Source organism: Papio anubis, chromosome 7 (genome assembly GCF_008728515.1).
Source record: "Papio anubis isolate 15944 chromosome 7, Panubis1.0, whole genome shotgun sequence".
NCBI classification, from domain to species: Eukaryota; Metazoa; Chordata; class Mammalia; order Primates; family Cercopithecidae; genus Papio; species Papio anubis.
The window spans coordinates 3,674,785-3,699,378 of NC_044982.1; the positions used below are offsets into that span (position 1 = coordinate 3,674,785).

The window sequence follows — 24,594 nt, forward strand, 5'->3', positions numbered from 1 at the left end:
GTATTCATTCAACCCTTACTATATGCAAAGACACTGTGCCTCTTTTGGCCCAGGACCAGAGTCCTGCCATCTGGACAGGAAGCAGGGAGAGGAGCCAAGGGCTCAGTCCACTCGACATGCGACCCAGTGCAGGCAGCACTTCTCCAGATGGAGGCTTCCCCTAGGCCACACTTGCCACACGGGGCTGGAGCCCTGGGGCTGTATAAGGCGTAGAAGTTGCACGTGTGATAAGGTTCATCTTCCTGGAGTGTCAACTGTATTTGAAGAAGTGAAAAGCATAAAACATGGCCATACTGAGAAGCAGATTATGTTTCAATCGTTAGAATAAAACATGAGATTTCAAAAAACACTGGATCTGCCAGGCGCTGTGGCTCAAGCTTGCAGCATACTCTGGGAGACGGAGGTGGGAGGATTGCTTGAGGCCAGGAGTTCAAAACCAGCCTGGGCAACATAGCAAGACCCCGTGTCTTTTAAATAAAAAAGACAAAAAGAAAAAAAGAATCAACAACACTGGATCTCACATCTGTGCAGATGTGTGCCTCCTGGTGAGGGCACCACGCAACTCTGAAGTACCTGTGCTGAAAGGCTGAGCCAGAAAGTGATCAAGCCTCTGTATCCACCCAGAAGCAGAAGAACATGTCCAGCGGAAACAGCAAAGGCTAGAATGGGGGAACTTCTGATGACTGAACAATCAGCCTGGATTTTCCAACAAATAAAATGCAAGGAAAAAAGGGATGGGGAAAAGTACTCTATTGATTAAGAGACTTAACAGACATATCAGCTAACTGCAATTATTTGGACCCTGCTTCAAACAAACTAAAAATACCACAGACTACTGGAGAAAATTGAATGGTACTATGATGACATCATGATTGTAAATGAAATTTAAACAGCAATTTTCTTGACACTTTTCAACTTATCAAAAATAGTTATGTATTAAATCTCACTTTGGATGCAAACTTTCCAACTTCTTATACTTATTTTTAACATTCTAACATATGAAAGATTTATTATTATTATTATTATTTAAAAGGACAGGGTCTTGGTCTACGGCCAGCCTGGATGGCAGTGGCATGATCCCAGCTCATTGCAGCCTGGAACTCCTAGGCTCAAGTGATCCGCCTGCCTCAGCCTCCCATGTAGCTGGGACTACAGGCACACACCACCACACCCAGTTAGTTTTTTAGACAGGGTCTCACTGTGTTGCCCAGACTGGTATCAAACTCTTGGGCTCAAGAGATTCTCCCACCTCAGCCACTCAATCACAAGTTAGAGACTGAAACACAGAGTATTTTATTTTCTTTCAAACTCCTAGAGAAAGATGGTTAAGGAGCAAATAGTTCTTGTATCAAAAAATGCAATACTCCATGAGGCAGGTCACATCCTGAGGCTGCCTGTGCCTTCCTTGCAGTGGGGCACCTTCTAGGGAAGGGTAGGGCTGAAAGATTTCAGAAAGTAGGCCTTGGATAAAGAAGTGCAGGCCACTATTCTTGGTTTTCTAACTTATTCACTCATTCCTGGACCATGAGGTACGATGTCTATTATTTTCAGTTTAATACTGGTTTGAAAAAAAAAGAAAAATAAGGTTAGACACAAACCAAAACAAAGTGCCATGTATGTAGAAAGTCAAATACATCTGCTGAAGAATGAAACTGCTAAAGCCAAAAATGAATATGTTCAGGATGTTTTACAATTTAATTACTTGATTTTTATGCAAGATGAAAAAGTAACAGCTGAAGAAAGAAATCTACACAAATTAAAACTTTTTAGTGGCATACCTGTGTGTCATATGCTTTAAGGAGATATATGGAAGCTTGATCAGGAAGGAAGGACTTCAATTAAAAAAGGAGCAAAGCAACGCCAACCTTATCCTTCTTTAATTACTGTAGCGGAGTCCCTTACCTAGAAAATAATAACAGTTGGTCAATTCTCATCTGGAAAAATTTACAACTTTTAAAAATTTAATTTCAAGGCGAGGCGCAGTGGCTCATGTTGTAATCCCAGCACTTTGGGAGGTGGAGGGGTGGAGGAGGGTAGATCGCCTGAGGTCAGGAGTTTGAGACCAGACCGGCCAATATGGTAAAACCCCATCTCTACCAAAAACACAAAAATTAGCCAGGCGTGGTGGCACACACCTGTAATCCCAGCTACTCGGGAGGCTGAGGCAGGAGAACAGTCTGATTCTGGGAGGCGTAGGCTGCAGTGAGCCAAGATCATGCATGCCACTGCACCCCAACCTGGGCGACAGAGTGAGACTCCATCTCAAATAAATAAAAATAAAATTTCAAAAGGTAAATTTCTATAATATGAAGAAATTTAAGATAAAACATGATTAACTAGTGTATGTGCATGTGCTTTGGGGATTTTCCACGTTTTTTGAATGGAATGTGCATTATAAAATTTGATTATTTTAAAATTGCTTTTACCATGAGGTATTACTTACTTATAGAAAAGTATAGGAAACATATGTATACCGTTTCATGAAGCTATTACATAAATACCAGTCCAACTACCACCAAGGGATGGAGCATTGCTAGAACTCCAGAAAGGCTGGGTGCCTCTATCTGAGCCCAAACCCCTTCCACTACATACATAAGTAAGTACTAACTTAACAAAATGACTGTTTGATTTGTTGAGGCAGGATCTCGCTCTGTCACCTAGGCTGGAGTGCAGTTGTGCAATCACAACTCACAGCAGCCTTGACCTCCCGGACTCAAGCGATTCTCACATCTTAGCCTCCCAAGTAGCTGGGACCACAGGAGGATGCCATCATGCCTGGATAATTTTTTTTTTTTTTTAGAGGCTGGATCTCCCTATGTTGCCTAGACTGGTCTGGAATTCCTGGGCGCAAGTGATCCTCCCACCTCAGCCTCCCAAAGTGCTGGAATTACAGGCATGAGCTACTGTGCCTTTTATGATTTATCATTTCCTAACTTTTCTTTAGAGATTTATCATCTAGGTGTGCAGCCCTACCAAACATAATTTATATAAATAGCAGAAGCAGATGAAAATAACAAAACCATACTACATATATTCTTGTCTTGCTTTTTTCTTTGCCTTCTTTGTTGTTGCTGTGTCTGTAGTTTATTTTCATTGCTGTGTAATATTCTATTCAGTAAATATGCCATAATTTAGTTATCCATTCTCATCCCCTAGGGTGGTCTCTGCTTTGGAGCAAATACAAACACTACTAAGATTTTTCTGGTACAGCTATCTCAAGCACTTTAGGCATGTATTTCTCTGGTGTACATATCTAGAAGTATGATTGCTAGCTTATACACTAAACCCAAACTATTTCCCAAAGCAGCTGTAATGTGCACTCCCATCAGAAGGGTATAAGAGAGTTTCTGTTGCTTAACTTTTTCAACAATTACCAGACTTTTTAATTCCTGCTAACTGAACAGTGGTATAAAAGTATTCTAAGATCTTTTTTTTTTTTTTTTTTTTTTGAGACAGGGTCTACCTCTGTCACCCAGGCTAGAGTGTACGATCATGGCTCACTACAGCCTTCAAACTCCTGGGCTCATGAGATCCTCCCACCTCAGTCTCCCAAGTAGCTGGGATTACAAGCATGTGCCACCACACCCAGCAAATTCAAAACATTTTGTGGCCGGGCGCGGTGGCTCATACCTGTAATCCCAGCACTTTGGGAAGCCAAGGTGGGTGGATCACGAGGTCAGGAGATCGAGACCATCCTGGCTAACACGGTGAAACCCCATCTCTACTAAAAACACAAAAAAATTAGCCGGGCTCAGTTTCACTGGAGCTTTGTCAATTTTACCTTTTTTTTTTTCCTTTTAGAACACAAAGTCTCACTCCGTCACCCAGGCTGGAGTACAGTGGTGTGATCATAGCTCACTGTAGTCTCAAATTCCCGAGCTCAAGCGACCTGCCCTCTCCTCCTACCCAAAGTGCTGGGATTACAGGTGGGAGACACCATGCCTGGCCCATGATGGAAACTGACTATTTAAGCCTGAGTGCAGTGGCATGCCTGTAATCCCAGCACTTTGGGAGGCTGAGGTGGGTGGATTGCTTGAAATTAGGAGTTCGAGACCAGCCTGGGGAACATAGTGAGACTCCGTTTCTACAAAAAATACAAAAATTAGCCGGGCATGGTGGCACATGCTTGTAGTCCCAGCTACTCGGGAGGCTGAGGCAGGAGGACTGCTTGAGCCCGGGAGACAGAGGTTGCAGTGAGCCGAGATCACACCCACTGCACTCCAGCCTGGGCACTAGAGTGAGACCCTGTCTCCAAAATATGTAGAAATAAAAATTTTCCCATCAAACATTATTTTCTTTCTATCTGAATTTCCTTTAATATTCCTTTAGTGCCATTCTGCTGGCGATAAATTCTCATGTCTATTGGCCTAAAAATGTATTTTTGTTTTTGGGGTTTTTTTTGAGATGGAGTCTCGCTCTGTCGCCCAGGCTGGAGTGCAGTGGCATGATCTCGGCTCACTGCAACCTCTGCCTCCTGGGTTCAAGTTATTCTCCTGCCTCGCCCTCCGAAGTAGCTGGGACTACAGGCACCTGCCACCACACCCAGCTAATTTTTGTATTTTTAGTAGAGACGAGGTTTCACCATGTTGGCCAAGCTGGTCTCAAACTCCCGACCTCAAGTGATTCGCCCGCCTCGGCCTCCCAAAGTGCTGGGATTACAGGGGTGAGCCACCATGTCTGGCCTAGAAATTTCTTTACTTTTGAAATAAATAAAAATTTATCCTTCATTTTTGAAAGACATTTTTGCTGGATACAGAACTCTAAGCTAACAGGTTTTTTTCTTTCAGTACTTTGAAAATGTCGCTCTGTTGTCTTCTAGTTCACACAAGATGTGACCAGGAATCACTGTTATTAGTAACTTTGTTCCTCTGTAATGTGCCTTTTCTTCTGGCTGCTTTGAAAGCTTTTGATCCTGATCATTGGTTTTTTGGCAATCTGATTATGAGGTACCTTGGATTTCCTTATATTTGCTCTGTTTGGAGTTTTTGAGCTTCATAGTTTGCAGTTTTCATCAAATTTGGAAGATTTCCAGCCATTATTTCTCCAAATATGTTTTCCATTCCCTCCTCTTCTCCTTCTGGAGCTAAGTTATACATATCTTAAATCAGTTGACTTTGTCCCACAGGCTGCTGATGCTCTGTGATCTCGTGTAGTCTCGATGCTCTGTGCTGTGCTTTGGAAAGCTTCTACTGCTACGTCTTCAGGCTCTTGAACTCTTTTCTTCTGTAGTAATAACCTGTTGTGATCCCTCCACTGCATTATATATGTGTGTATATGTATCATTTTACTCTATATAAATTTATTTTATTTATTTATTTTGAGACAGAGTCTTGCTCTGTCGCCAGGCTGGAGTGCAGTGGTGTGATCTTGGCTCACTACAACCTCCACCTCCTGGGTTCAAGTGATCCTCCTGACTCAGTCTCCTGAGTAACTGAGATTACAGGTGCCCCCTATCACGCCCAGCTAACTTTTGTATTTTCAGTAGAGATGAGGTTTCGCTATGTCGGCCAGGCTACTCTTCAACTCCAGACCTCAAATGATCTGCCCACCTCAGCCTCCCAAAGAGTTAGGATTATAGGCATCAGTTACTGTGCCTGGCATTTTATGTATTTTATATATTGTATTTTCATCTCTGGAAGTTTTATTTCAGTCTTTTCTGAATCTTTCATTTCACTCATTATGCTTACGTTTTTCTCTACATTCTTGAGTGTGCAACATATTTATAAGTTATTTTAATGACTGTCATCCCTTGTCATTCTGGGGTTTCTCTTGATTTTCTTCCTGGTTAATATCACATTTCCTTGCTTCTCTGTATACCTCGTAATTATTTATTAGATGCTAGACACAATTTCTTTTTATATTTTTGGGTGCTACTTTTATTATATCCTTTTTAAATATAGTCGGGGCTTTGTTCTGAGAATGTCATCAAGTTATCTGTAATCAGTCAGGGCAAGTCAGGAGCAGCCTATTGGTCTATGGATAATTCAGCCCTACTGCTAAGGCAGCCCTTCTGAGGAATCATCCTGACTCCACAGATGAAAAAGCTGCTCTGAATGCACTCTAACAAAGATGAAAAGGCAACCCTTCAAAGGATCTATCTTATACCCTACCACCTAGGTGGTGGGAATACAAACTATTCCCAGTCCTGTGCAACTGATGTCCAAGAAGTGCTTGGCCTTCTCCTTTTTGGCGGTTCTGCTCCCAGCCTTGAGGTGCTTCCTCAAAGGCATGTGCAGACCAGGACGCAGCCAACGCCTCAAGGCGGTGCTTCTGCAGATTTCTGGAGCTCTCTCTCTAACCTGCTCCCTCCTCTCCTGTGTTTTCCTCCACAAATTCTCACTGTCTTGTCCTCCCCAATTTCTGCTGTTTCATCACTTTAGTGAAGCCAGTGGGTTCTGTCTGACTTCTTTCTTCCTGCCCTGAAACATGGAAACTGCCTCACCAGACAAACTAAGGCTATTTGTGTCAGTAAAGTTTTACCGGAATACGTCCATATCCATTCACTTACATACTTCGGATGAAAGCAGGCACAGAGCATAGCAGAGTAGTTGTGACATTAACAGCATCTGGCCCACAAAACCTAAAATGGCTACTATACAGCCCTTTACAGAAAAAAAGTGCAGTCTCGTGCTGTGGGGTATGAGCTGGAATATACTGAGCCTCATGCTGTGGGGTATAAGCTGAAATATACTGAGCCTCGTGCTGTGGGGTATGAGCTGGAATACACTGAGTCTCGTGCTGTGGGGTATGATCTGGAATATACTGAGCCTCGTGCTGTGGGGTATGAGCTGAAATATACTGAGCCTCGTGCTGTGGGGTATGAGGTGGAATACACTGAGTCTCGTGCTGTAGGGTATGATCTGGAATATACTGAGTCTCGTGCTGTGGGGTATAAGCTGGAATATACTGAGTCTCGTGCTGTGGGGTATGAGCTAGAATACTGCAGGGCTTGTTTCATTTGTTCCCCTTATTTCAAGGAACACGGTCCTAACCAGCCTTCTGTCAAATGCATGAAAACTATTACTTCATATATTTTGTCTGGTTTTCAAGTTGTTTAAGACAGAAGTCAATTTGGGACTAGGGCGACGCAAGTGTGATACTTGCCTTAGGCACAAATTTTTAATCGAGTGCCCAAAAAACTCAGTAATAGAGATAAAATCAAAATTAGTGAAAAAATCCAGGAGGTACAAAATACCACAATTTTATATACAGTATCAATAATGGTGTCATGCCAAGCCATATTGGAGCTTGAGACAAAAAGAAAAAATCATTAATACTGATCCTGTCTTTAAAATTTGGGGTTTGGACCAGGCGTGGTGGCTGACTCCAAAAATCTCAGCACTTTGGGATGCTAAGACGGGAGGACTGCTTGAGCCCAGAGTTTGAGATCAATCTGGGCAACATAGTGAGATACCACTCTACAAAAAACTAAAAAATTATCCAGACGTGGTGGCATGTGCCTGTAGTCTCAGCTACTTAGGAGGCTGAGGTGGGAGGATCACTTGAGCCCTCCTAGCTGTACTACCATAGCTGTAGTGAGCTATGATTGCTCCACTGCACTCCAGCCTGGGCAACAGAGCAAGACCCTGCCTTAAAAAATAAAAAATAATTTTGTTTTTCATCATGGATTTTTTTTGTATCAAATTTGATTTTTTTAAAGTACTGCATTAAAATATTAATAATCTTGATTACTGAGATTTTGGGTGTCCCTTTAAATTCTGCACTGAGGCAAACACCTCACTTGCCTTACTGTAGTCCTGGGGGGGCGTAAATCACCTCTAATTCCATCATGGTGGAAATAGAAGTCTCCAGGAATAACTTTCTTACTAAGTAGAATTAGACTAATACCTTATCACTATAAGAGTTTATCACAACTGCCAAACTTAATGTTTTCATTCTCAGAGACGTCTTTGAAAAAGAGATGACTTCAATGTGAAACATTATGCTCTAATTACTTCTCACTATTAGGAACTAACAGTAAGGAATGTGCATGTTCCCACATATACCCATTAGAGGCAATCATTAGATGTGTATCAAATGGATATAAATTAGTAAACAAAAGCACTCTGTACGCATGAAGATACTATGAGAACATAAAAACTTTCTTCTAATTACTAAATAAATACAGACACACAAAGATGTTGTGACTGCAAAATAACTGAGTAATTATATAGTATCTGGGCGACACACTGACAGTATGAAGTAGACCAAAAACAGCCACCTGCAGCAACTGCTGCCAAGTCAATTTCTTGACTGGTGAAAGTAAGTGCTCGGTCTCCACACACACAAGTTCAACTAAAAGCAAATAATGGCTGGGCACGGTGGCTCCTGCCTGTAATTCCAGCACTTTGGGAGGCCAAGATGGGTGGATCACTTGAGATCAGGAGTTTGAGACCAGTCAGGCCCACATGGCGAAACCCCGTCTCTACTAAAAATACAAAAAATTAGCCAGAAGTGGTAGTGTGCGCCTGTAGTCCCAGCTACTCGGGAGGCTGAGGCAGCAGAATCGCTTGAGCCCAGGAGGCGGAGGTTGCAGTGAGCGGAGATCACACCACTGCACTCCAGTCTGGGTGACAGAGTGAGACTGTTTCAAAAAAAAAAGGCAAACCAACCAATAAGCTTCTCTCTTGGTTTTGCAGGATTAGCATCCTTTTGAAATTAGCCTGCTCATTTTGTAGGCGTTCCTAACTCCCAATCCTACCTCATCAATGTGCCAGGAGGGCACTGGGCAAGCAAAAGGACTCATCCATATGACAGTGAAAGCTTCAACCATGAGCCAATTTCCACAGATTCTCTACAGTGTTCATTTCACAGAAGACACTGGTGCAGGAAAATGTTTTCAAAAGTACTGACAAAAAAAGGTGTTTTTAAAATAAAAAATGTTATGGTATTAAATTTAGCGGGGGAATGAAGATTATGAAATTTAAAGGGGTAATTATCATGAAGAAATTGTCTAGAACTCAAGGAATTCAATGTTAACGATCAGACGCCATCAAATTCACAACATATCCGCTCCAATACACACTTCCCTTGGCATCTGCTGCTTCTGAGACAGCCTCTGGGTGTGAGTCGACCCTACCCTGCTGGCTCAGCATCCCCTTCCTCACCAGGAGTGGACTTGCAAACTCTGCTCCAGCCATAACGACTGTCTCTTTCTGGGTTTTTGTTCTTCCACTGTCTGTCAAACACTTCATCTGCAAGACTCCATTCAAGTATCTTGACAACTACTATTTATCACTAGACTTATGGTTTTCCACTAAACTTTAAGCTCCTTTATAGCAGGGATCATGCTAAATTTATCCAGTTGTCTCAATGCCTAGCAGGATAGCAGGCACACCCAGCAGGTACCACTTGTTTGTTGAATTAAACTCCTGCAAGCATCTTTTCTCTAACTCTCCCTTGCCAGGGAAATTGACCTTACCTCCTGAAATCCTGGTCCTATAAGGACACCCATCACAACACTTACAAGCCTGTACTTGCCTTGCTTCCTTCTCTCTCTCCTATCTGTGAGCCTTCTGAAGACAGCAATGTGTCTTGTTCAGGATTGTATCCTCAGCACTTAAAATGGTGCTGGTCACATAGTATGTATTTGACACATATTAGTCTTAGTTATTAATTTACTTCTTGTAGTTATTAATTTATTCCTCACAACTACAAATTTGCCTGTTACAGAGATGAGGAAACTAGAATACGAAGATTCAGCAGCTTCACAACATGATACATTACTAAGCAGCAGAGTGGTCTACCTCGAGTCAGTGTTCTTAACTTCTATGTCTGTTATCACACTGCGACTGCCTCAACAAAGGCAGGCTCACTGACTTGTGCTGTAAGAATCAACAGTTACGCTGTTAAATCAGATTTGCCATTTGTACACTCAAATTATTTTAGAAAGATCATTCAATGCTCCAACTCTGCTGGCCAGGGTCTGGATTGTTGAGTAACTAGAACAATTACATCGATCAATTTGCCCAAAGTCAGAGCTAACAGGACTAAAACCCAGGTCTCAAAGACCCAGCAATTTGACCACAGTATTTTTGCTGGCTTTGACACCTGTCAATTCAAACCCTGCACCATTATCTAATTCCTTAGCAAGAGGCAAAATACGCATCTCAGAATTTCCAAAATATCAATAAAGCCCAATAGATGCATCCACCCCATTTTAAAACCAAGTATCTTTTTTTATTGTTTTGAATTTCAGCACTGACATCGCCAGAGTTTGTTTACTCCCTTAGGACTAATATAGGACATTCATAAACTGATGCACCAGGCAGCACCAGGGAGCTGAATCAAATAAGGCTAGTTCCTGACTTCAAAAAAGATTTTAAGATCTCGGCTAGGCTAAAATAAACTTTATCACATCATTTAAATTATTGTTTGGAGGCCAGGCACGGTGGCTCACACCTGTAATACCAGCACTTTGGGAGGTCAAAGTGGAAGGATCACTTGAGGCCAGGAGTTCAAGAGCAGCCTGGGCAACACAGTGAGACCCCATGTCTATAAAAAATGTGAACATTAGCCAGGTGTGGTGGCATGCACCTGTGGTCCCAGCTACTCGGGAGGCTGAGGCAGGAGGATGGCTGAAGTCCAGTAGGTTGAGGCTGCAGCGAGCTATCATTGTACCACTGCAGTCCAGCCTGGGCAACAGAACAAGACCTTCATTTAAAAAAAAAAAAAAAAAACCCACAAAAATTAGTTAATTTCTAGCTACTCTAATATGAAAATTGAGTAGAATTATTTAGCTTACTTTTGAACAGGATCATCCAAATGCATCTGGCTGAGGAGGAGGAAACAGCAAGGGGAGAATGGAATGACTATGCTGTGCTACTCAGTCAGTTAAAGCTATTCTTGGGGAAAACAAGCCATTTGCAGCAATATACTTCAGTGAGATTTTTTTCATTTTTGCTTGTGGAACTGTGACAGGTTTCCCTAACGTCTTACTCACCTGAAATCATGATCATTCATTACCACTGCATACTTACTTTATTCTTAAAACACAAAATGTCATATTTTTACAGCTAGATAAGAGTCATGTTAAAAGTTTAAGATGTGTAGTGTAACACTTCTTTGATTTTAATATTCTTCATGCTACATAAACTCTCTAGAATAAATTTACTTCATAATCAAATGTGGCCACCTACCCCACCTTGCTACAATTGCTAGACACACTAGTACAAACTTTTCCTGAGTAGCATCCAATGATCACATATACAAAAGTGTAAAACATTTCCCAATCACCCTGGAATTTTCATCTAAGCGACCTTTCAAATAAACTATATTCTGCAATATTGGCTTTTGCCTAATACAGTAATGATTCACTGCAGTTTACACTATGAATTTAAATAGAGATCTGTTATGTAACATCAAATCTCTTAGGTTTCTCCAAAAATTAATCAATATCTTGAACATAAAATATTCTAAACAATCATTATACAAATAAAATGGCTACACTAATAAAATTTTCTGCCAGAAAATTATGAAAAAAAAATCTTTAAATATAGGTTAGAGCAGTGGCAGTGCTGCTAAACAACTTCAGAAAAGACTCAGTGAGTCAGGGGCATCCACAAGCCAGGCACAGAGGGAGCAGGTGCACAGGCCCTGGCCAGCCCCAGCCTCCTGTGCTGTGTGCAGGCAGTACACCTTACACATGGCACTGGCTCTGCCCCAGATGGTCAGTTGGGACCAAAGCACCTACCAAATGTATATATCATGTATATATTTTAGAGACAGGGTCTTGTTCTGTCACCCATGATGGAGTGCAGTGGCACGATCACAGCTCAGTGTAACCTCAAACTCCTGGCCTCAAGCGATCCTCCCTCCAACATGCTAGTGTTCCAGGCATGAGTCTTCGTGCCCAAATTATTTTTTTTAACTTTTATTTTAGGTTCAGAAGTACATGTGCAGGTTTGTTATACAGGTAAACCCATTACCAGGGTTTGATGTACAGATTATTTTGTAACCCAGGTACGAAGCCTAGAACCCAGTGGTTATTTTTTCTGATCCTCTCCCTCCTCCCAACCTCCACCCTCAAGTAGGCCCCACTGTCTATTGTTCCCTTCTTTGTGTCCATGTGTTCTCATCACTTAGCTCCCTCTTATAAGTGAGAACATTCAGTACTTGGTTTTCTGTTCCTGCATTAGTTTGCTGATGATAATGGCCTCCAGCTCCCAACCATGTTCTTGCAAAAGACAGAAGGATCTCATTCTTCCTTACGGTTACATCGTACACTGTGATATAAATGTACCAAATTTTATTTCTCCAATCTGCCACTGATAGGCATTTTGGTGGATTCCATGTCTTTGCTATTGTGAATAGTGCTGCAATGAACATACATGTGTACATATCTTTATGGTAGAACAATTTATATTCCTTTGAATAATATAACCAGTAATGGGACTGCTGGGTTGAATGGTAGTTCTATTTTTAGCTCTCTGAGGAATCACCATATTGCTTTCCGCAGTGGCTCAACTAGTTTACACTCCACCAACGTGTATTAGCATTCCCTTTACTCCACAACCTCACTAGCATCTTATTTTTGACTTTTTAATAATAGTTATTCTGACTGGTATGAGATGCTATCTCACTGTGGTTTTGATTTGTATTTCTCTAATGGTCAGTGATTTGGGCTGTTTTTCATATGCTCGTTGGCTGCATGTGCGTCTTCTTTTGAAAAGCATCTGTGCGTGTCCTTTGCCCGCTTTTTAATGGGTTTTTTTTTTCTTGTAGTTCTTAAGTTTCTTAAGTTCCTTATAGATGCATAATTTACAAATATTTTCTCCCATACTGTAGGATGTACGTTTACTCTGCTGATAGTTTCTTTTGCTGTATAGAAGCTCTTAAGTTTAATTAGATCTCATTTGTCATTTTTTTGCTTTTGTTGCAATTGCTTTTGGTGTTTTCTTCATGAAATCTTTGTCAGTTCCTATGTCCAGAATGGTACTGCCTAGGTTGTCTTCCAGGGTTTTTATAGTTTTGGGTTTTACATTTCAGTCTTTAATCCATCTTAAGTTGATTTTTGTACATGGTGTAGGGAAGCGGTCCAGTTTCAATCTTTTGCATGTGGCTAGCCAGTCGTCCCAGCACCACTGATTGAATAGGGAGTCCTTTCCCCATTGCTTTTGTCAGCTTTGTCGAAGATGAGATGGTTGTAGGTGTGCAGCCTTATTTCTGGGCTCTCTCTTTTGTTCCACTGGTGTCTGCTTTTGTACCAGTACCATGCTATTAGGTTGCTGTAGTCGTGTAGTATAGTCTGAAGTTGCATAACAGAATGCCTCCAGTTTTGTTCTTTTGCTTATGACTGCCTTGGCTACTTGGGCTCTTTTTTGGTTCCATATGAGTTTTAAAGCAGTGTTTTCCTAGTTCTGTGAAGAAGGTCCTCAGTAATCTGCTAGGAATAGCACTGAGTCTGTAAATTGCCTTTGGCAGTATGCACGCCCAAATATTCTCTTTTTTTCACCCCTGAGACAGAGTCTAGCTTTGTTGCCCAGGCTGGAGTGCAGTGGTGCAATCTTGGCTCCATGCAACCTCCACCTCCTGGGTTCAAGTCATTCTCCTGCCTCAGCCTCCTGAGTAGCTGGGATTACAGGTGCCACTATGACTAGCTAATTTTTATATTTTTAGTAGAGACGGGGTTTCACAGTGTTGGCCAGGCTAGTCTCGAACTCCTGACCTCGTGATCCACCCGCCTCGGCCTCCCAAAGTGCTGGGATTACAAGCGTGAGCTACTGCACCCGGCCACATGCCCAAATATTTTTAAATGACAGCACCCTTTCCACAGTCTGGCATTTGTCTTGAGAAAAATGAAACGTAAAAGAATTGCGTATAAATTAAAATATCAAAAGCACTCAGGCAGGTTTTTCTAGTTTTTCCAAACTACCTCATTCTCCTCAGTCATTTCTATACTCATTTAAATTTGTTACCCCTCACAATATGGGTGTTCACTTGCATGAGAAAGAACTCGAGAGAAGAGCAAAGGAAGGAAGGATCCATTCAGAACATGAGACATCATCTGTTCTTAGTTGTTTCCTACTCCTTAAAGGCAGAAGAAAATAGAAGTATTCAATAATTTGGAAAAGTAGTAACTTAGTGATAGAAAAAAGATTTCTTGAATTTGAAAACATCTGAAAAAGTACTATAAGGAAAGGTTAGATCATCCAACCACCGTCAAGGAAAGCGTCTGTGTCTAGTATTCATTCATTCACCCAACAGGTACTGAGTGCCACAGAAGGGAGAGGGACGAGAAAGACAGAAACCTCCCCTTCACAGAGCTGACAGTCCACAGGCAAGAAGACACAACACCAGCAATAAGAGGGCATGTGTCTGTGCAGGGTGTACATACATGTGTGTGAGACAAAAAGTACCAAAGGGAAGTGCGCAGTGCACATGGAGGTCACACCCATTTATGTGAATATGGGGACCTCCCCCACGCCAGGAGAGGACATTTAATCTATAATCTGAAAGATAAGTAGAAATTACCTATTTTCCATAATTCTCAGGTTTTAAAATTAGAAACATAATGCAGTAAGAAAAATCAAATGCTTAAGAAGTAGCTTAGTATTAAATATCAATTCAACATCTCATTTTGTAGATTATATAGGAAAAAAGCCCCGTTCTAATTCTGGGATACCAAACTTCTTGCTGTATTCATGCTTAATATATATTACTGCTATGTCTATTAGTGTGTGTGTGTGAGAGAGAGACAGAGAGTGGGTGTATGTGTAGGTAGTGCTTGATAAATATATGTTTTTTTGGTGGGGGTAAGGAGTTTCACTCTTGTTGCCCAGGCTGGAATGCAATGGCATAATCTTGGCTCACTGCAACCTCCACCTCCCAGGTTCAAGCAATTCTGCTGCCTTGGACTCCCGAGTAGCTGGGATTACAGGGGCCCGCCACCATGCCCGGCTCATATTTGTATTTTTAGTAGAGACGGGGTTTTGCCATGTTGACCAGGCTGGTCTCGAACTCCTAACCTCAGGTGATCTACCTGCCTCGGCCTCCCGAAGTGCTGGGAGCCACTGCGCCTGGTCAGTGCTTGATAAATATTAACTGAATGGAGTGGGTTGCAGACCAGCAGGGCTTAGAAAACGTATTTGTTAAAAAGATACTTTTCTTCTTGAAAAATGCTGAGAAAGTAGATGTCTTTGCTGAAAGATTTTGTTTAAAAAAAAGAAAATCGATATAAAGTATTCTCACCACAAAAAAGGATAACTGTGAGTTTATCTTTACACTTGCTAATTTGCTAGACTTACCCATTCCATAATATATATACTTCAAAATATCATGTTGTACATGATAAATATATACACAATTTTATATGTCAACTAAGAAAAAAAAATTTAAGGAAAAAAGGACACTTTTCTTCTCATACTTCTTTTCCAAGTACAAAATTAAATCTCAGTACCAATTGGCTTCCGGGCATTAAATTACACTTCAAAATTATCCTTATTAAAGGTGATACAGGAGAGGCTTTTCATCAACTCATATATTAGAAGCTTTGTGCTAAGTTACTATTATTAACAAAACTTTCAGATAAGCAAATCTGAAAGCAAGAAATGAATTTGTTTTAAGATATGAAGCTGCAAGTTGTAATAAAACAAACTACCCATGATGATGAATGATAAAACTGCCCAGCACTGTTAGATATTCTCAAAATCCCAGGCCAAAAAAAAGAAAACAAACCCTCTAAGAACAGATGGTTTTGAGTTAAAGTTCTAAGCCAAGAAAGGCTCTTGCATTCTGGGCAATGGGACCCATGGCTGGGGCTGGGAGACAGAAGGTTACCCCATGTAAGGGCAGCAGGCAGCACTGGGCAGAGAGCAGGGCAGGCCAGGAGCACTCGGAGAGCTGGACAGTGAGGTGGCAGGACCTGGCCTGACCGAAGTCCCAGCACTCCACGCTCTATCAGCAACAGTTTGGAAGAGCCAGAGGCCTCTCTTCACCATGTGGTAAACTGGGAGCCTATCTTATCCTTTTCTTTGAAAAATGTTTTACCTCTGCCTGCTGAGCTTGGGGACACAGTTTCACCACTGTGGTGGAAGTTACTCAGAAAACAGAAGTCATCTTGTTATGTCAATGCCCTACTCACTGTGTGGTCCTCCTGTGTGGGCGAGATGGGTTTCCTCACCATATGGATGGCAAACAAGTACCCCAAAAAGAACATCCAGGCAAAAACTGTACCCTTTTAAGGACGTAACTCAGAAGTCATATAGCACCATTGTGCCATACTGCTGGGTGAGGGAGGCCACACACCCAGTCCAGGCGCACCTCTCTGTCAAAGTCCCATGTGAGAAGAATAGGGAGAATGGGAGATATCACTGAGAACACTTAGAAAAACACAATGTCACCCTGAGTGAGTTATATAGTAAAATCTCAGTCTTCTTTCAAGATCGGAAAATTAAAAACCAGGGTTCAGTGGAATCTGGCTAAAAAAATCAATCTGTATTTCAACCCTTGTAAGCCGAACCTCTTATTACTTGTAATAAGTTGCAACTTGTAAGTTGAGCCTAAATTACGATGTTGTCCTGCCTTAGTAAATACAGTATCATGACCTTGATTTAATAGGTGGTGATTGAGATTCACCCCTGGGTAACTGCTGGGCACTGCAGCTTCTCTGCGAGAACACAGAATACCACCGACTAGCAGAAATGTAGGTGTCAAGCCAGAATTCATCTCAACATTCCAGTTTGCAGGTTCGGCTACGCACCCATCTCCCATCACAGCACACAGCATTAAGGGCAGAGGTCACGCCCTTTGCCCCTCCTGTGGGTGACTCCAGCACATTGAGTAGAAATTCTATAAATAACCAGAGGAAGGGAAGACAAGAATTTTTAAAATTCTAAAATTACAGAGTCTACATTAGATGCCCGTTGTTATTACAGGCCTCTTTCTGACAAAAGGAAAGCAAAAGAACAAACAACAATTAACTGAGAGCAAACCTCTTCTGTCAGGACAGCGATTCTTAGAAGAGTAGAGAGCCAGGAGCCAGGAGCCAGGTTTCTGATCCTAGATCTGATTCTGACCTGCACTGGGACCTTAACCAAGTGGCATCACTTCTTTGGGCCTCATTTTCCTCATCTGTAAAATAAAGGGACTGGATTAGACAAAGCTTCTTAACTGAGGCCTACAGGTGAGCCACAGCAACATGCCCACTGTGTGCCTGAAGGCCAGTCTATCCTCAAGTTCATCATTTAAATTCTATAATCTCAACGTTTATTACAAATAGAATGAATTCTACAGAGCATGAAAAATTTTCCCACTGTCTGGCCAGGCCCTCTAGGAGCTGCCGCCTTGGCAGCAACCACCAGGCTCCAACCTTCCGACCTCAGGCCCCTGAAATCACACAGAGACATTTCAGTCCCTGGCAATCATGTCAACATTGTTTTAAATGCACAAGGGAAACTAGTTTTCTTCATCTATTTATTTATTTTATTTTATCTTTCTGTAGAGATGAGGTCTCGCTATTTTGCCCAGGCTGGTCTTAGATTCCTGGGCTCAAGCGATCCTCCTGCCTTCGTCTCCCAAAGTGCTGGGATTACAGGCGTGAGCCACCATCCCTGGCCTATGCTACATATATTTCTAACAAACAGCAAACAGACCTTCGGCAATGAAGACAATAGGCCCTCATTTATTATTTTCACAAGCTTGACATTTAAAACATGGGTCTTTCTAACTTGGGCCTCCCTCCCCAAAACCAATCCCCATGATATCCTGGAAACAGGCAGGGCTGCCTCCCAGGAAGAGTCCTAGCAAATGTTACTGGAAACAAGCCCTTCAGATGGATAGAAAGCTGTGCCGGGGCCCACCAGCACATGCGGCTGCAACTGTGCTTTTGGAGACATCATGCATTGCCAGCTCTCAGGAGGCACGGATGAGCCAGTCCCATTCTACACAGCCCACGGACTGAGGCAGTAGGCCAACACACACACACACACACACACACACACACACACACAGACACACACACAGACACACACAGACACACGCGCGCTAGTTCCTCAGCCTGAAGTTGAAAACACTGTCTCAGCCATAGTCTGTTGCCAGGAACCAAGAGACCAAGGCAGATGTCACCAGAGAAAGAACTGAGCTCAATGGACTACTCTGGTAAGCTAAGAAAAAGGATGTGCTTCATACAGAAAGCTGAATTTATTTACACTAATCACGAATGCAGGCTCTCAGCTGGAAAAGCTCACTTCCAACGCCAGAAGGTTCAGAACCCATTCACGAGCTTCTCAGAATGCAAGCAGTTGCCATGGTAACCCCAACATTATATTTCTTGGCATTGGACATATAAATTACCACCCATAATGCATTTAATACCGTTTGGGGCCACTAATTCATTGCAAAATAAATCTCAGCTCTGACTCTTGGCCTCCCTCTAAGATAAACGAAGAGCAGCAGCTGGAGGTAGCACCCAGCTCACCCCACGGATAAGCACAGAGCTCCACACATCTGAAAATGCTCTTCTAAAGGCAAAATAAGAACTAAGGAGATTAGAATTCATCATCTACAGCCAGTGGTTGAGATTTTTTAAGATGAAAAGTTCCATCCAGATTAATGTAACTGTCATTGCTTAAGTTAAAGAAACAAATATATTCCATCCGTATCTACATCTCTGAAATTCAACTATGTTTAGCAAATCGAAGAAAAAGCAGATCTCTTCAAAGAACATCTTCAATAATTCACTTATAGGGCATCTGTCAAGACTAAGATAACTCTTCAAACGTCAAAACTGTCATTAACAAGAAATAAAGTTTTATTTCTTAGGTTCAAAAGAGGTCTATTCAATCATCATTCTTTACCTTGACTAGGGATATTCATAAACATTTAAAATACACATATGCATGATTTGTAAAGTCCCTTACCTTCTTATAATCCACCATCTGAACACAGAAATGAAAACAAAATTATCGTGCACAAACTGCAAAGACATCTTCAGCTTCACGTTCCCAGGAAGCCCACTGCATCAGTAACTTGACAGAGCTGCTGCAGGACATGCCTGTGCCAGCCACAGCATTCACAGAACCGCGTCCATTCTAATCACTAAACTGCCAGGTCCGGAGGAGTATTACCTTCATTATCTCCTCCTTCCGACTGCAGGCAACAGTCAGCAGTTATGAAGAGGAGCAAAAGGCTTCACCACGGGTTGTTTCCATATTAACAAGGACTTTGGTAACCGCTGCATTGCAGTCTTTCTGAAAGCTACCAACCTCAGAAGCAAAAGCGCTGGAGAGAGACTCTCTGGCACAGGAAGCAGTCTTTCCAATCACAAAGATTTTTAAAGAATCTTTAAAGAATGCTGTGAACACCTGAGGCTTTTTCTAGATTTCCTACCTGTTTCCTAGAGGTTGACTGGTTTGTGGTTTTTACTGGAGGATGGCTGTGACAACTGGCTGTGCGGGGTAGGAATGCGGAAATGAGTGCGCTGTGTGCTACGACGCCCCCTCTCGGGGCTCAGGTACGCCCTGCGGGAATCTGCACATCTGCTGCTTAGCACCAGACTCAAAGCCCCCGCTGGGGGCTCCTGGGAATAAGCCATGATTTCCATTCCAGAAAATGCAAGTACAGCAAGCACTTCCAGGTCCTCTGGGGGCAGCAATCACGGAACATCCAGCTACCTTCACAGTGTGGTAATAACCATTACGTGGTCAGAGCACTTGGAATATTAAACCATTGACCATATAATCAAATTCGGAAAAAGAGGTTTCTGAAATAGTAGCACGCTTAGTAAATTGACCTTTGGTTTTCATTCATTCATGCAATACATTTAGTGAGCATTGACCATGTGTTGTATATAAAAGGATATTCAAGTGGAGCATCCCTAATCCAAAAATCCAAACTGCTCCAAAATCTGAAACTTTCTGAGTACCAACATACCACCACAAGAGGAAAATTCCCCAATGGATCTCATGTGACAGGTCACAGTCAAAACTCTGTTCCATGCACAAAATATTTAAAATATTGCATAAAATTACCTTCAGGCTATGTGTATAAGGTGTATATGAAAAGAATTTTGTGTTTCCACTTAAGTATCATCCCCAAGATATCTAATTATGCATATTCAAACATTCCAAAATCCAAAAAGATCAGAATCTGAAACACTTCTAGTCCCAAGCATTTCAGATAAGGGATACTCAATCTGACCATCGGGAACCACCATCAGGGTGGGTGCAAGTGCTCTGGGAGGAAGAATAATGGAAAACACACCATCGTGCATGGTGGAGGACGGCTGGAACTGCATAGGAGGCAGAATTCAAGCCCGACTGCAGCTCCAGGTCAAGGTTCTGTAAGAAAGGAAGAGTTAAAAAGAGGTGAAGGATGTGGACTCAGCTGGACTACAAGGAGGGCCAAGGGAGAACACCCTCCAGATGGCTGTACACAATCCTCAGCAGGTGCAGGAGGTCCTCTGCAAGGGCATATGTCTGTGGTCGAAGCCCGTCCCTCCCTCACAGCAGCCTGGAGCAGGTACAGCCACCACCACCACCACTGACAGAAGCCTGTGTCTGGGACTTGAGGCCTACATTTGCCCAAGGCACATGGTGACTGCAGGGAGGCGCCAGGGCATGGACACAGCGGGGCAGCTCTGTATTGTGCCACCGCACCACACCGCCACCCGTAAGTAACAGCTGTCCTCTGGCAGCCTTGGCACCCGACGGAGGTGACAGTCCAAGCGGCCTCTGCTCAGATGGTTTCCTTCCACCCTATGTCCAGAGCCCACCGGACCCTGAACAGGTGTGAGGTGAAGGACTGCATGAAAGAATAAACAAATTAAAGAATCTACTGGTCACTCCCCAATTCTAGTAACAGGAAATGACATGTCAGACCTCTGCCAGTGTTATGCTGTTCTCTGATGAAAATGGCCCTTCTTTGCCTGGTCTCTGGCTACCTAACTCTATTTCACATCTCAGGCTCTGGAATCTTCTCCTCCAGGACGTCTTCACTGACTCCCTTCCCACCCCTGGTAGCAAGGCCCTTTCCCTGAGCTCCCCCAACCTCCAGCAGCTCCCATGCTGTCCTGAAGTGGTGGTTCTGCAGCTGCCCCCGCACAGAAGTCCTGCAGTGGTGGTCAGGGTTGGATCTGCGGTGCTCAATGTGTTCCTTCTGCTGCCGCATTCCTGGAGGACTCGCCACATGTCAGCCACCTGCTCCACACACACAACTCACTTGTTCCTCTCTGAGGCGGCTCCACCAAACAGACCAGGACGCTGAGGCACAGTCAGTTCAAGCTCAAGAGCCAGGATTTACACCCAGGAACCAGCATCCTCCAGCCACATCCTAACCTCCCCTACTGCTTCTGTAGGTACCCAAAACAGAGTTCACTGACACCAACTGGAAAAGATGGTGTTATCGCATGGGGGTGGGAGGGATTCGAGTTACAGAAAAACTTTTAAGGAAATACGGCAGTCTTCCTCCCCCATCCCTCCCTCTTACTGTGAGATATGAATGAATGAACACATTCGGCCACAGCAGACATGCCTCCGCATAAATCCTGACAGGGAACACCTACGGCCCACGGGAGATGAGGACAGAAGGCACAAAGAGGCAGCGTGAGGTGGTTTCCTTTTGCCATCACCGTGCTTCAGAGAGACTCACTCGAGCAGTTTAAAAGCCTCAGAGGAACTTTCATCAAGCGCTTCTAACGTATTTAGGTGCCACTCTGGGCACTCCTCGCAGAAGTTCCAGAAGAACTCTGCCTTTCAAGTCAGGGATCAAGGCTTGTTCTCTATGGCAGCACCACTCTCACCAGCCTCCAGTGGCAGCAGCACTGCAGGAGGACTCTTCCCCCACTGATCTGTCCGTCCTGTGATGCTGACCCATGCGGCCAGAAGCCCGTGCGTAGCCTGAGCGGGCTCTCCCTGGGGGATCTCGAGCAGTGGGCAGGTCCCACACCAACACTCTTGTGCCTCCTGGAACAGCCAGCACCTACAGAGGAGGGCCCCACAGCTGGCCCAGGGCTGAAGGGAATGTGCACTGATGGGGAGAGATGGGTAGGGGCTCAAGCTGCCTCCAGGGGGTGGCAGAAGGTCCCAGAAGGAGCACACCACAGGACCCTTCCAACTGCTTCCCAATGCGACCATCTGACCAAGGGCAGCAGGGTTCAGTGCCCAGGTGCCAGGTCCCCACAGGCCTGCAGAGATGGCTTCCTACTGTCTCCAATTTACAGCTGAGGTGGCAGCGAGGCTTTAACAGGATAAATCACTTTCCAAGTGCACCAGTGGGTGCTCCAGCAAAGCTGCTTGGCTCTGAGCGGCCTGACGCTTTGGACTTGGCATGACCTCCTCCTGGCGAAGGTACGGCCTGGTGTCCTCACAGCGTGGGCAGAGCAGAAAGGGCACGCTGCCTTCCTCTGGCACTGACTCCTCCTAACCAACCGCTCACTCCTTCTGGATCCCAGATTCCTTGCCTAAGATAGGAGTAAGACCTATCCTGCAAACCACATAATGTTGATTTTCAACTGACTGAATGCATTCCCTTACTGCCAGAAGAGAATCATGTCTACTCACAATTCACAATGAGTCTCCTGGTGTGTAAAAGTATAAGCTGTCTCAAAATGTAAGGCATGACTGTTACCAGATAGAGCCACAAGGCACTCAGTAATATTTCCAAGCTTAATTCCGCTTAGATATATGATGAGAGACCTACAGGGCTCTTACCATTAACTAGAATGACCATGGCAAATCCTGCCCCTTTATTAAATAGTAGTAATGAAATTAATAATTTAGCTCAGACAGACTAGCTAATATCATTAAGGCACATTTACATGAATTTGATGCAAATTATGGAAACATCCCAATAGGTCTCATTTGGACACTTAAAATGCTAAAGAGCAACCCTACTATCCGAAGGTATTTATCACTTCAAAAACAGGCAACTCAGTCACCAAAATTAACAAGAAAAAATCCAAGTAAGCAACATTCCGCCTGAAGGGAAAACATAGACAAATCATTCATATTCACTCTGGGTGCCACTGGGGCCACAGAACAAAGGATGTACCCAAGAGGAAGCAGAGAGAAGAAAAATAATATAAAATACACACAAAATTTATTTGGCTTAGATACATACTTATTTACCAAAAATCTAACAGGTACTTATTTGATAAGACCATTTCACGACCACCAGATGTGATCTGGTCTTAGGAAGGAAAGAGACTGCAATTCTGCCTGTTTCTCTAGGCAACAGAGGGTCTCAGGGGCTTTCAACATGACACAAGAAGTCACTAGGTCAGCAACAAAGGTCAAACAAGCCCCAGTTACAAGTAGCAAAGTGTCTGTACAAACATAAATGGGAATCTGAACTGTAGGTAAAAGAAACAACAAAAGCGGATACAAACGCCTAGGTATATTCCCAAGAGAAATGACAAGTCCACACAAAAACCTGAACATGAATGTTCACAGCAGCATTATCACACAACAGTCAAAAAGTAGAAACAACCCCAATGCCTATTAATGGACTAACGAATACATAAAATGTGGACCATCCACACGATGGAATAATATTCAACATTAACAAGGAACAACCGATGCATACATGCACAACATGAATGAAAACATGGTGCTGAATGACAGAGGCTGCACACAGAAAACACATACTGTCAACTGCATTTCTATAGAACGTCCGAAGTAGGCAATGGCTGCACAACTCTGTGAATATACCAAACACCACGGACATGGACACTTTAAATAGGTAATTGTATGGAATCTGACAATTTCCATAAAGTTATTTTCTAAAAGCTGACACAATCAAGTCAAAGGCCAAACATCCAATAGAGATGCAGCTCACCCACTCAATTAAAAAACAACAAGAAAACATTATTGCAAGTTTCCACTATGCCAAAAGACGCATTACTTTTGGGGTACTCCTTCCAAAAATGTTAAATAAGCTTCTCACTGGTCAAAACAATTCATAATTCCTGTAGGAACTCCCCCTCTCCCAAATCTAAAAGTTCAACAATTTCTCAAGGAAAAACTTGATCTTAATTTTAATGTAAAATATAAATCACATATTTGTGCAAATGTAGCACTTTTAATCATGAGGGAGAGGTGTCACTATGAAACTTATCAACACTATCCCCCAAGAAAGTATTCACTTACTTCATTCTGTCTACTATGAAATAAATAATACCTGAATCTTTAAGACCTAGAAACATTTCAGAAGGTTTGAGGTCAAAGAAAACACATTAACTCAACATAATGCTCACAAGAACAAAACTAAGCCTATGCATAAAATAAACAACCAAATGATGGTGGAAAGACTACATTCTCTAAACCTAACAAAAGCTCCCAACTCATTCCCACCCACTGCCATCTGTCTACCTCAAACTCTTCAACAACCCAACTCACAGGAAGGACCTACAGTCAATGTGGTAACATAAGCACAATCCTGTAATTGGCTCAAATTGTCATTACAATAACATGTGTTTCTTTTAGTTTTTATTTATTTATTTATTTTTTTGAGATAGAGCTTCACTCTTGTTACCCAGGCTGGAGAGCAATGGTGTGATCTCTGCTCACAGCAACCTCTGCCTCCCAGGTTCAAGCAATTCTCCTGCCTCAGCCTCCTGAGGAGCTGGGATTACAGGCATGCGCCACCACGCCTGGCTAA

The 24,594-nt window shown here is 42.9% G+C and overlaps 1 protein-coding gene across 10 annotated transcripts in view; it reads right to left on the reverse strand.

The window, feature by feature from the left end:
- Window positions 1-24,594, reverse strand: part of TRAF3 (TNF receptor associated factor 3) — a 134,632-nt gene that overhangs the window by 62,584 nt on the left and 47,454 nt on the right. The window contains exons 2-4 of one of the 10 annotated variants that reach the window (XM_021941598.2): window positions 16,932-17,070; window positions 16,700-16,788; window positions 1,779-1,902 (exon numbers count right to left, since the gene is read on the reverse strand). The exons of 5 other annotated variants lie outside the window; for them this stretch is intronic. The gene's annotated coding sequence lies outside the window, so the exon portion shown is untranslated. Of the gene's footprint in view, window positions 1-1,778; window positions 1,903-16,699; window positions 16,789-16,931; window positions 17,448-24,594 lie in introns of those variants that run through there. 4 more of the 10 variants (XM_021941596.2, XM_021941597.2, XM_017961564.3 and 1 more) reach the window with 4 other exon arrangements.